The sequence below is a fragment of the Neofelis nebulosa genome, chromosome 2, assembly GCF_028018385.1.
Source record: "Neofelis nebulosa isolate mNeoNeb1 chromosome 2, mNeoNeb1.pri, whole genome shotgun sequence".
NCBI classification, from domain to species: domain Eukaryota; kingdom Metazoa; phylum Chordata; class Mammalia; order Carnivora; family Felidae; genus Neofelis; species Neofelis nebulosa.
In genome coordinates this window covers 6,166,461-6,176,850 of record NC_080783.1, presented here as the reverse complement: position 1 = coordinate 6,176,850, position 10,390 = coordinate 6,166,461, and the positions used below count along the sequence as shown (strand labels likewise).

The 10,390-nt window shown below is 43.4% G+C and overlaps 1 long non-coding RNA gene across 1 annotated transcript in view; it reads left to right on the top strand.

The window, feature by feature from the left end:
* The first annotated feature begins 508 nt into the window (after window positions 1-508).
* LOC131495550 (uncharacterized) overlaps window positions 509-10,390 on the top strand; it is an 11,889-nt gene continuing 2,007 nt past the window's right edge. The window contains exons 1-3 of the long non-coding RNA XR_009254006.1: window positions 509-740; window positions 7,551-8,510; window positions 8,654-10,390. The exon at window positions 8,654-10,390 is cut by the window's right edge and continues 2,007 nt beyond it. This is a non-coding gene — a long non-coding RNA (uncharacterized LOC131495550). The remainder of the gene's footprint in view (window positions 741-7,550; window positions 8,511-8,653) is intronic.

Sequence of the window (10,390 nt, the reverse complement as noted above, 5' to 3'; positions counted from 1 at the left end):
TCTGCTTACACATCTGTCCAAACCTCAGGCTTTGAGGTCTGAATCTTTATCAGTTGGTATAAATGAAAGACTTGTAAGTTCCAGGCGGTCTTAGTGAACTGAACCACTGAAATGTCACCTTTCTGCCTCTTCACTGCGGTCGGTCACAGCTCTGATTTCCCGGTGGGGAAGGACGGTCCTTCCCTTGGAAAGGGTTCATCATCTCCTGCTAGGGTTCATTGAACATGACAGTAGCCACGATACCCCCTGCAAAACACCATTAAATATCAGCCCAACCCGTCCTGTCCCTGGAAGCCAATAGGCCTTGCTGTTTACAGACAGCTTAGGCAAGTCTGCAGTTAACCTGGGAAAACTCTCGGTTTCTACTGGGCGTGGTTTCAAGATTCTACTGGGCATGGCTTGAAGACTACTGGGCGTGGCTTGAAGACTCTACTGGGCGTGGCTTCAAGCTTCTACTGGGCGTGGCTTCAAGCTTCTACTGGGCGTGGCTTGAAGATGGCAGGTGGTTTCACCTTTCAGTAGTCTCTGAGTTCATGCGGGTTTTATTCAACAGGTTTCCAAAGTCAGTTTTTATTATCTCACCCTTCTTCCGCACCTTTTGCTACAGAACCTTTACTTCCTGCTGCTACTAAGATCCAAGCCCCCGTTCACCACAGCTAACGTTTTTCTTCACCGCAGAGTTGGTTCCCTCCTAGGGATCGCTGTTGGAACATCTGGACTCAGCTTCCAGAGACACACGGGTAAGTTGCTGCCCCTTTAAGGACGGTGTTTCTTAGCAACGATGGATGGTTGGCCCTGCTTCCTATCAATCGATTCTCTGCAAGCCGTGCTCTGCTAAGTTTCCAAACTAACCATTGAGAAGTAGTAGCCGATGCACTGAAACTAGCATGCTCTTCCAAAAAAAAAAAAAAAAAAAAAAAGTCAAAAAAATCTAATCAGAGTAACATGTTGTAGGACTATTCTAGTTGTACTGATTCATACTACTTATCAGTGTTGCTTAATATTTTCTGTGAAGCTCCAAATGTGCTTTTTGTTTCAGTGCCTGGAACAACTGTGGCCAACAAAATTTAAATATATACATCTAAGTCTCTAGGTACACATACATATTCATATATTTATGTATATATACTTTACTTTTTGTTTCTTCCGTTTACATTTCATTTTCCTTTGCATTTCTTCACATGCTTATTGGTCGCTCATGTTTCTTGTTGAATGACTGGTCAGTGCAGGACAAGTGTGACCTTTGCCTGCAGAGACCTCATCCGGACCCCTGCTAACCAGCCAGGAAAGCATGGGTTCCACTCAGAGCCTCAGATTATATGTCATTAAAGCAAGAAACTTGGACCAGAGAATCCTCGGGTCCTTGCAGGCTCTCGGTATTTATGATTCCAGGAATAACTTCTCCTCATACTCAGAAATAGGTGCCAGGGAGGGAAACTTCAGAGCACCATGAGAGGAGGAAATAAGGGGACCCCACTTATTTTGGGGGGCCATGGAAGTCTCCTTGGAGAAGAGATGGGAGCATAAGTAGAAGCGAGCAGTTGCAATGGGGAACAATAAAGAAGAAATGGGAGTGATAAAGACAAAAATACATCCAGTGACACCTGTTACACATGGAAAGGCAGTCTCCATTTGGGACCACTGTGATAAGCACAGAGATCGCCATGATGGGATTTTGCAGTGGAAGTAAGAGGGGGTCATCTCCAAATACCGCATGGGCAAGTAGGGATTTCTAGCCAAGGGGCAGGGTGGGGATCAGTGGATGGAAAATTACTAAGAGGAAACATCAGGAATAAAGGAGGTTCTGGCTACACCTACCTGCTGAGTCTTGCTGAAGACAGGCCAGATGTGACCACATATCACCTGGGGACTGGATCCTGGTCAGATACTGAGGGCCATCAGATATCCAGGGCAGGGGGTCCTGGTCAATCTCCTGAAGCAGGACTCTTGCGAAAACCACATTTTGCAAGGTGGTGCACAGATAGGTTCAGGAACCTGACTGGAGTTTGGTCAAGCAAAGAATCTTTGTCAGGGGTGGCAGGGACGTTTGGGGTTAAATGATTAAATTTAATCCAATGGGCTTTATGTTAAACTAAGTGATTAAGTCTAGGGCTGGGCATGGAAGACACGAGAACATCTGAACCAGCCTCTGAGAAAGATACGAATAAGCTGGAGGGTGCTGTCGTTCCCAGTGTCTATTCCCTTTACCATGTAGTTTCTCCGTGTCCACCCACTGAGGGCAGGGCCACTTCCCCATGCCTTGGTGATGGGCCCAACCATGTGATTTGCTTGGGCCAATGGGGTGTTGTAGGCACGGAATGTTCCCATGTGCTTCCATTGGATCTGTGTTTCTGCCATTTATCCAAGGGGCCCTGCTGCGCCTGGAGGGAAGATGGTGGCCATGTAGAGCAGAGCCACCTCCAGCCATGCTGAGTGTAGACTAGCTGACCGCTGGTCAACCCACGGGCTCGGGAGCTGCATAAACACCTATTGCCACATGCTGTGATTGATGGCATTCAGAAGTAAGGCTATGGTTATCTGCTATATGGCAAACTTGGGCTTGAGTGGAGCTAATGTTGACCTCCAGGGCTCTTCAAGCCATACTGCAGGAAGAATTATATCTGCCTCCAGGGAGTTCCAACACCGGCTAGAAGCCTGGACACTGACTTGGGTTAAGGCAAGGAAGTCCAGTGGGACCCTAGGAAGAAGGAACTGGTAAGCTGTAGAAAGGCCACCAGGATCCAGGCGAAGGGAACGGGAATCAGCAAAACCAACTTAACAAAGAAACAGGAGTAAATCCAGGAACCATGTGGGAAGCCTGCCGTATTAACCGGAATGGATAGAAGGTGTTGGAGGAAGGTCGGAAAGAACTTCATGGCCTGTGCATGTCCTGGGGAAGAGCCCGATATCCCTGCTCATGGGAACAACACGGATTCAAAGCACACTGCCCTTTGGGACGGGTGCACACCCAGCCCTGCCAAGGAGGGATCAAGACCCGTGGGGGACTTAGCCTCAGGGTCTGAGATGTGGCAGGGGGCAGCGCGGGTGGAAAGGATAGCATTTTCCATGCATGAGGTGCTGTCACATACATCGTCTCCTTCAGCTTCCCCATCATCCTAGAAGTAGGTACTAACATGCACATCCTCTGGATCAGGACCCGGGGTTCGTGTAAACCAAGTGGTTTTCCTCCAGGTCATGTGAACAGAAAGAGGCAGCACCGGGGTCCAAACCCGTCACTTCTGGATTCTGCCCTCTTACGGGAGAGCTTGCCCCCAGCACACGTATCTGAGGTCTGTTCTCCTGGCTGCGACCGCGTTTGTCGTCTGCTTTTCATTTCAGTCGTTCAGAATATCCAGCAAGTTCCTTTTGCTTTGGTTCCATGCTCGCAAGGCCACTTTCTGTTTACCTTTCGCTTTCTCGCATAGACTCATTGGTAGGCTGACCCTAAGTGTTTCCAACCTTAGGAAGTTTGTTCTGTGGTCCTTACTGCGAGTTCGTAGGTTGGCATCCCTGAGCATGCTCGAGCCTCTGCTGATGTTGGGTAGGATAAGGCTTGGTAGCTCTGGGTTTATTGACCGTCAAGATTCCAGACATGGGACGGACCTCAAACTTGGGGACCCGCTCAGCCAGATTTGGGGTGACTTTCCTGGACAGCACTGCTCAGGCTTCACGTCTTTCAGCTGCGGAACACAGTGGCAAGACCGGGCTAGCGGGCTTATTTTTGGAGGGCGTGTTCTTGAACTCCACACTGCCTTCTTCTTGGGTTAATAGCACCATGCTTTGGTGACACATTAATACTTTCTGCCGTCATGAGCTCCCAATGCAAAGGGTAGAAAGCAAACCATAAGATGCTGATAGGGCTTTTTTTTTTTTTTTTTAAATAAAAAAAAAAACAAGGAATGCATCGTATCACAGTTACAAATCTCCGAGACTGAGACGAGGAGGTTCCTCTGTGTGGCAGCCTGGTACCGTCTATACGGAAGGACGGGCTTGGCGTCCCCACGCGCAGGCTCCGTGGCACTGTTCGGTGGCCCAGGTGACACGCTTGTTTTGTCTGGAACACGCTCTGAAGTATACGTTTTCTGCTGGAAGAAAAACATGTTTTAAGAGGTTTTGTTTCATTTCGCCGGCTGCTGATTCAAACACTTGTCCTGCTTTCATAGTCCGTGATTAATTGCAGGTTCCTACTCCTGTGGGAATTACTCAAGGCTCCTCTCAAAGCCGTGCTGCACTCGTCAGCGTGACTCACCTTTTCACGATTCCAGAGCTAATAACAGGGATTATCCAGTTGGCACTTCAGGAAATGAGTGAGAGTGAAGTAAGCTAGCGAGCTCCTTCTACCTCTCTTGAGTTTGAAACAGAAGGTTTTTTTTTTTTTTTCTTTTCCTAAGCGTTTGCTTTTCTGTTTTTGTTTTCTGCAGAAGAGGACTGTTACGTTTGCTTTTCTTGGGAAAAAAAAAAAACCTTTTTAATGAAGTCTAGCCTATAGAAGAAAGCACAGATCGGTAATAAGTGTGCAGCCCGATAGATGTTGGCAGTATAAACCCACCGGCGTTTCTGGGACCCCAGAACGAGAATCAAAACATGGCCAGCTGTTTGAGGTATAATTAACAAATAAAAATTATACATATTGATTTGCTGTGCAGCATGGTTTTTTAAAATACATATACATTGTAAAATGATTACCCCAAGCAAGTTAATTCACGTAACTGTGACCTCACGATGTGCATGCGTGAGAACGCTTACAATCTTCTCTCTCAGCATAGTTCAATTATGTAACACAGTATTACTGAGTCTAGTCACCCTGGGGTACATTAGGTCTTCAGGATGTATTTATCCTGCAGAACTGAAACTTTGTGCCCTTGGCCGACATCTCCCCATTTCCCACCCCTCCAGCCTCTGGCAGCCACCATCCCAGTCCCTGCTTCTGTGAGGTAGGCTTTTTACGAATCACACACATACAAGTGAGATCATGTAGTATTTGTATTTCTGTGCCTGGATTATTTCACTTAGCATGATGTCCTCCAGATTCATCTATGCTGTCACAAGTCACGGAGTTTCCTTCTTTTTAAAGGCTGATCATTTTCCACTTAAAGACTGTGTATATATGTGTGCATATATATATATATATATATAATGTATATATGTGTGTGTGTGTGTATATATAATGTGCTTGTGTGTATATATGTGTGTAAATGTGTGTATATATATAATGTGTATATATGCATACATATATATGTGTATCTATATATGTATATAATATATGTATACATGTGTGTATGTATGTATATAATGTGTATATATGTATATATAATGTGTATATATGTGTGTATATAATATGTATATATGATACATATATGTGCATGTATATATGTATACAATATATGTCTGTATGTATATGTGTGTGTATATATATGTATGTATGTATATATATGTGTATGTATGTATGTATACAATATATGTATGTATGTATATGTGTATATATGTGTATGTATGTATGTATATATGTATACATATATATACACATTACAAACACATATATACACATATAAACACATATATACACACATAAACTTATATCTCACATTTAATTCATCTGTTCATCCAGTGATGGACACTTAGGTTATCTCCATGTCTTGGCTATTGTGAATAATTCTGCACTGAACATGGGGGTGCAGATATCTCCTCGAGACACTGATATCATTTCCTTTGGACATGTACCCGGAGGTGTGATTGCTGGGCTATGTGCTCCCTAATTTCTAACTCCTTAAAGAATTTCTTTGCCTTGAACTTTATATAAATGGAATCAGACTATATACTCATTTGTCTGCTTTCCTTTTTCTCACACACTGCTAGGATTGTGAGTTTGAGTTTCGTCAGTATTATTAGGCCTAGCACTATTTGTTCATTTTTATTGCTGTATAGTATTCCACATCAAATCACAACTTATTCTACTGTTGATTCTGTCCCTAGTGACCAATGACGTGGACTCTCACTTCAAATATTTATCGGCCAATAATACTTAAATAATATTTATCTAACAGCTTTTCTCCATTTCTCTGTCGAGTCTTCTTTCTTTGGACTTTTAAACCTTTATTTTATTTTCTATAAATTTTTGAGTTTTTATTTTAGCTTGTAATCTACCGAGAAGTTGCAAGAATTATCTAATGAATACTCGTATATCTCTTCATCTAGATTCATCAGTTATCAGCAATTTGCCACATTTGTTTTATCTATCTACCTATTTACATATGTAACTATCTACTTATCTATCAATGTTTTGCAGATCGTTTGAGAGTAAGTTATAGACACTGTAACCCTTCATCTCTAAATACTTGAGGAGGGATCCCTTCAGCACAAGGACGTTTTCTTTCAAAACGACAATATTATTATCAAGTGGGATGAATTTAGCATTTTCATATTGCTTTTATATGACATGGAATCCATATAAGAAATGTGGCAGGTGTCCTAATGCGTCTGTGATAGCATTTTCCCTGGACCAGGCCCACCCACGGCAGTCGGTTGTCACAGATCCGTAGACTCGTTTAATCAAAACAGGCTCTTACTCTGTCTTTGTTTTTCATGATATTGACATTTTTGAAGAATACAGACTAGCCATTTTAGTTTTTTTTTTTTAGTGTTTATTTATTTTCGAGAAAGTGCAAGTAGGGGAGGGATAAAGAAGGGGGGACTGAGGGTCTGAAGCAGACTTTGCGCTGACAGTGCAGAGCCTGATGTGAGGCTTGAACTCACGAACCGTGAGACCGTGACCTGTGCCGAAGTTGGATGTTCAACCAACCGAGCCACCCAGGTGCTCCCAGACTAGTCATTTTGTAGAATGTGTTCTAGTATGGATATTTCCGATATTTAAATCAGAGTTTTTATTCCTCCCAGGAGATTCCATAATTGATGCTGTGTCCCCAGGGCCTCACTTCAGGAGGCCATAACGTCACTTTGGTCACCCAAATAAAATGATTTCCACCCTATTTCTCCACCAGAAAGCTAACCTTTTCCTCCTATGTTATTAATCTATGGAGAAATGATGCCATCTTGATATCAGCTTCCCCAACAACATTCACCCAACATTCACCCATTATATTGCCACTGTGGTCGTCACAAAGTGGTGATTTTCCAACTCCACGATGTCTTCTGTACTTGTTAGCTGGCATTTTGCCATCAAAAAATGAGACTTCGCTTCTTTCCTTTGTGTTTCATTGTCTCTATTTTTTACCACAGGGTGGACCCCTGTGTTCATTTTACATTCTGTGTGTTGTTCATTTTGGTCATTATTCTTTTGGAGAATCAACTCATTCTCCAAATTTGACCAGCGGGAGGTCCTACGTGCCAGTCAGGGTGCTTCATGTTCGGGACCCATCTCTGAACACTTCCTTGCTTTACAGCACAAGACATTCCAGGCTCCTAAGTAGAGTCATTTGATGAGTCCCTTTTCTTAATGAAGTTTTTTAAGGTTATCACTTTCTCTATTCTGATTGGGAAATCCTCGCTTAGCTCAGCATCGTGAAATGTTGTTCCCATGATTTCTTCTACAGGCTTCAATATGTTACCTTCCACGTGTGGACATGCGATCTTGCTTGGATGGAGTTTGTTTCTGGAACTGTCGTGAACTGTAAGGAGAAGAAACAGAACTTAAGAATGAAATGGGGCACTACTGATTACACAGGGCCGGCAGGCGTAAACCAGAACTGTCTTGGGGAAACTGGGACAAAGCCCACCGGGACCCTGAGACCCACTGATGATGTGCGTTGCTTGCTGGTAACTTCCTGACCTTGGTGCCTACAGGTGTCCTCACCGCTCTGGTGTCCTTGGTCTTCGTCAGACCCGTCAAGCATTCCCTCACCCGTAGCATGTGCTGTCCCCTCCACCCAAACTCAGCTCTCCCGGACAGCCATTGGGTTCCATCCACCCTTCACTGGGGCCTCTGCTTAAAGTCACGTCCTCGGACACCCAATCCAGAAGAGCTCTGCCCTACACTCTTGGTCACTCTCTTACCCTGCATCCTTTTCTTCATGGCACTTACCACTGCCTGATGTGGCCTGACACACTGGCTCAGATTCTCTTTATGAACCGTTGGGGCCTGTGACACTCCTGACCGCACCTGCCTCCCAACAGGACTCAATCAACATCCACCAAATGCACGACTGAGCGAGCTTTTGCCACCGCCGCGTCCTCACATCCGATGGACCTGGTCTTTCCCACCATGTTTTCTTCTTCAATGTTTAGTCGCTTCTTTTGCCTGCTTCTTTTTCTGGGGGAAAAAAAAAAGTTAGGATCCCCCTTCCCAAATTCTAAAATAAATCAACAGAAATCACCTCTATTTGGATTATTTTTTGAAACTGTCCACAGCTAACACCTAATTAGGAGGCACACGCCATGGTCACCATGCTCTGCCTTACCACCCAGCGTGTAAGAATCTCCAACCTTCCTTCCCTTGTGCCAGGTTCTCTTAAGCTCTCAGTATGGCGTTCAGTTGTCTTCAAGATGATCTCGAGGTATTTTGTGTTACTGTAGTAAATGGTGTCCTTTTTCTACCATATCTTCTCCCTTGGGATTTTGGGCGTGTAGGAAAACTCCTTTGGGTTCGATTGTGTCGACATGTCCCCGTGAATTTATGTTTACGTGCGCTACATTGCAGCGCACTTCAGTGCATCAGGCGGGTGGCGACCATCACGACGGCTGACACAGTTATGACGGCAAGGTTCACAGCGACAACCATAGCAATAACGTGGCCACGCAGAGCATAACGCGGTCTCCAACACCGACAACATCTGGAGCCTAGGAGGCCCACGATAAGTATTTGCTGGATCCATGAATAAATTAGCACCCGTTGTCACAATCTTCATTTTTCCTGTTTTTACTGAGTGCCCCAAATGAATCGCTGACTTACACCGACGACCATTGTTTTAGAGTAACTATCCTTAACCTGTGAGGCAAGAACCCTTCCTGTTCCAGGTTTCAAAGAGTTATGGCTGAAAAGGGGACTGAAAGGTATCAGATGTATTTGCAACACCTTTGAGATGCTTCTATAACTTTCTTTTCAAACGTATCAGTACAACCGATCGCTTAAATGTTACAACATCTTTCCACTCCTGGGTATAAATTCTGTATTTGTGTGTTCGTGTACCGTGCATGTTCAGGTTTAGTCCAGAGGGGCGTGGTAAGGTTTTGATTAGGATTTTTACATTCTAACAATTTTTGAAAAAGGTTTATTTATTTTTGAGACAGAGAGAGAGACAGAGAGACAGAGAGACAGAGCGCGAGTGGGGGAGGGACAGAGACAGAGGGAGACACAGAATCTGAAGCAGGCTCCAGGCTCCGAGCTGTCAGCACAGAGCCTGATGTAGAGCTTGAACTCACAAACGGTGAGATCATGACCTGGGCCGAAGTTGGACGCTTAACCAACGGAGCCACCCAGGCGCCCCTAGGATCTTTACGTTCTAGTTCAATGGATACGGATTTACAACTGCCATGTCTGTGTTGTGCAGGTCAAATGTAGAAGTCAGGTTTACGCTATCTTTGCAGAAACACATCTCCTGTTAAATTATCAACGCAATTTGCTTAAAGAGATACCTGAAATCAGAGCCTCAGGAAGTAATTATTCAAAAACCTCTATACTGTGTTTTAGTTATCGGCCTTGTCATTTAAAAAGTTTCTATTATTTAAAAATTTGCACAAAATATTTCTCTGTATTGACATTTTCAATTTTTTACTGAACACTTTCACTAAGTAGACTCATATCTTTAAGAAAAAGGTGTCGTATCTTTTCTCGTAACAACTTACAAATTTCTAATTTCATTTCTTTGTATTTTGGAATTTCAAAAATTAGATTTAACAAAGCATTGCCTGTTTTACTGATTAGGAAAAGAAGCGACTTTTAGCTGAATTTATGGATTCCATTCTTTTTCTAATTAATTAATTTCTGCCATATTTCTCTTACTCCTCTCCCCGGGTTTCTTTAGGACTGATTTGATTTAAAAACAAAATAAAAAAAATGAAGCCTGAGGTGAATTTGAGCCCAGGTACTTTCTGTTATTCCTTTTGAAAAAGTGCACCTTTCTCCCTGATGGCCTTATTGGTGGTGGTGTATGTGTTTTGAAATAACGTGATCTCATTTCTATTCTCATCTAAGTAACTGACTATTGTATATTTTCATTTACTTTTTACTTTTTACATTTACTACCAGTTTGTAGATAAGTGACTTTCATTTTTACTTATTTTCACATCTTTGAATGATTTTGGTGTTTTCTTTTGAGTCCGTTTGTTAAATTGTAAGTTTATTGGGGGCACCTGTGTAACTCATCGGTTAAGCATTCGACTTTGGCTCAGGTCATGATCTCACGGTCAACAGGTTCAAGCCCATGTGGGGCTCTGT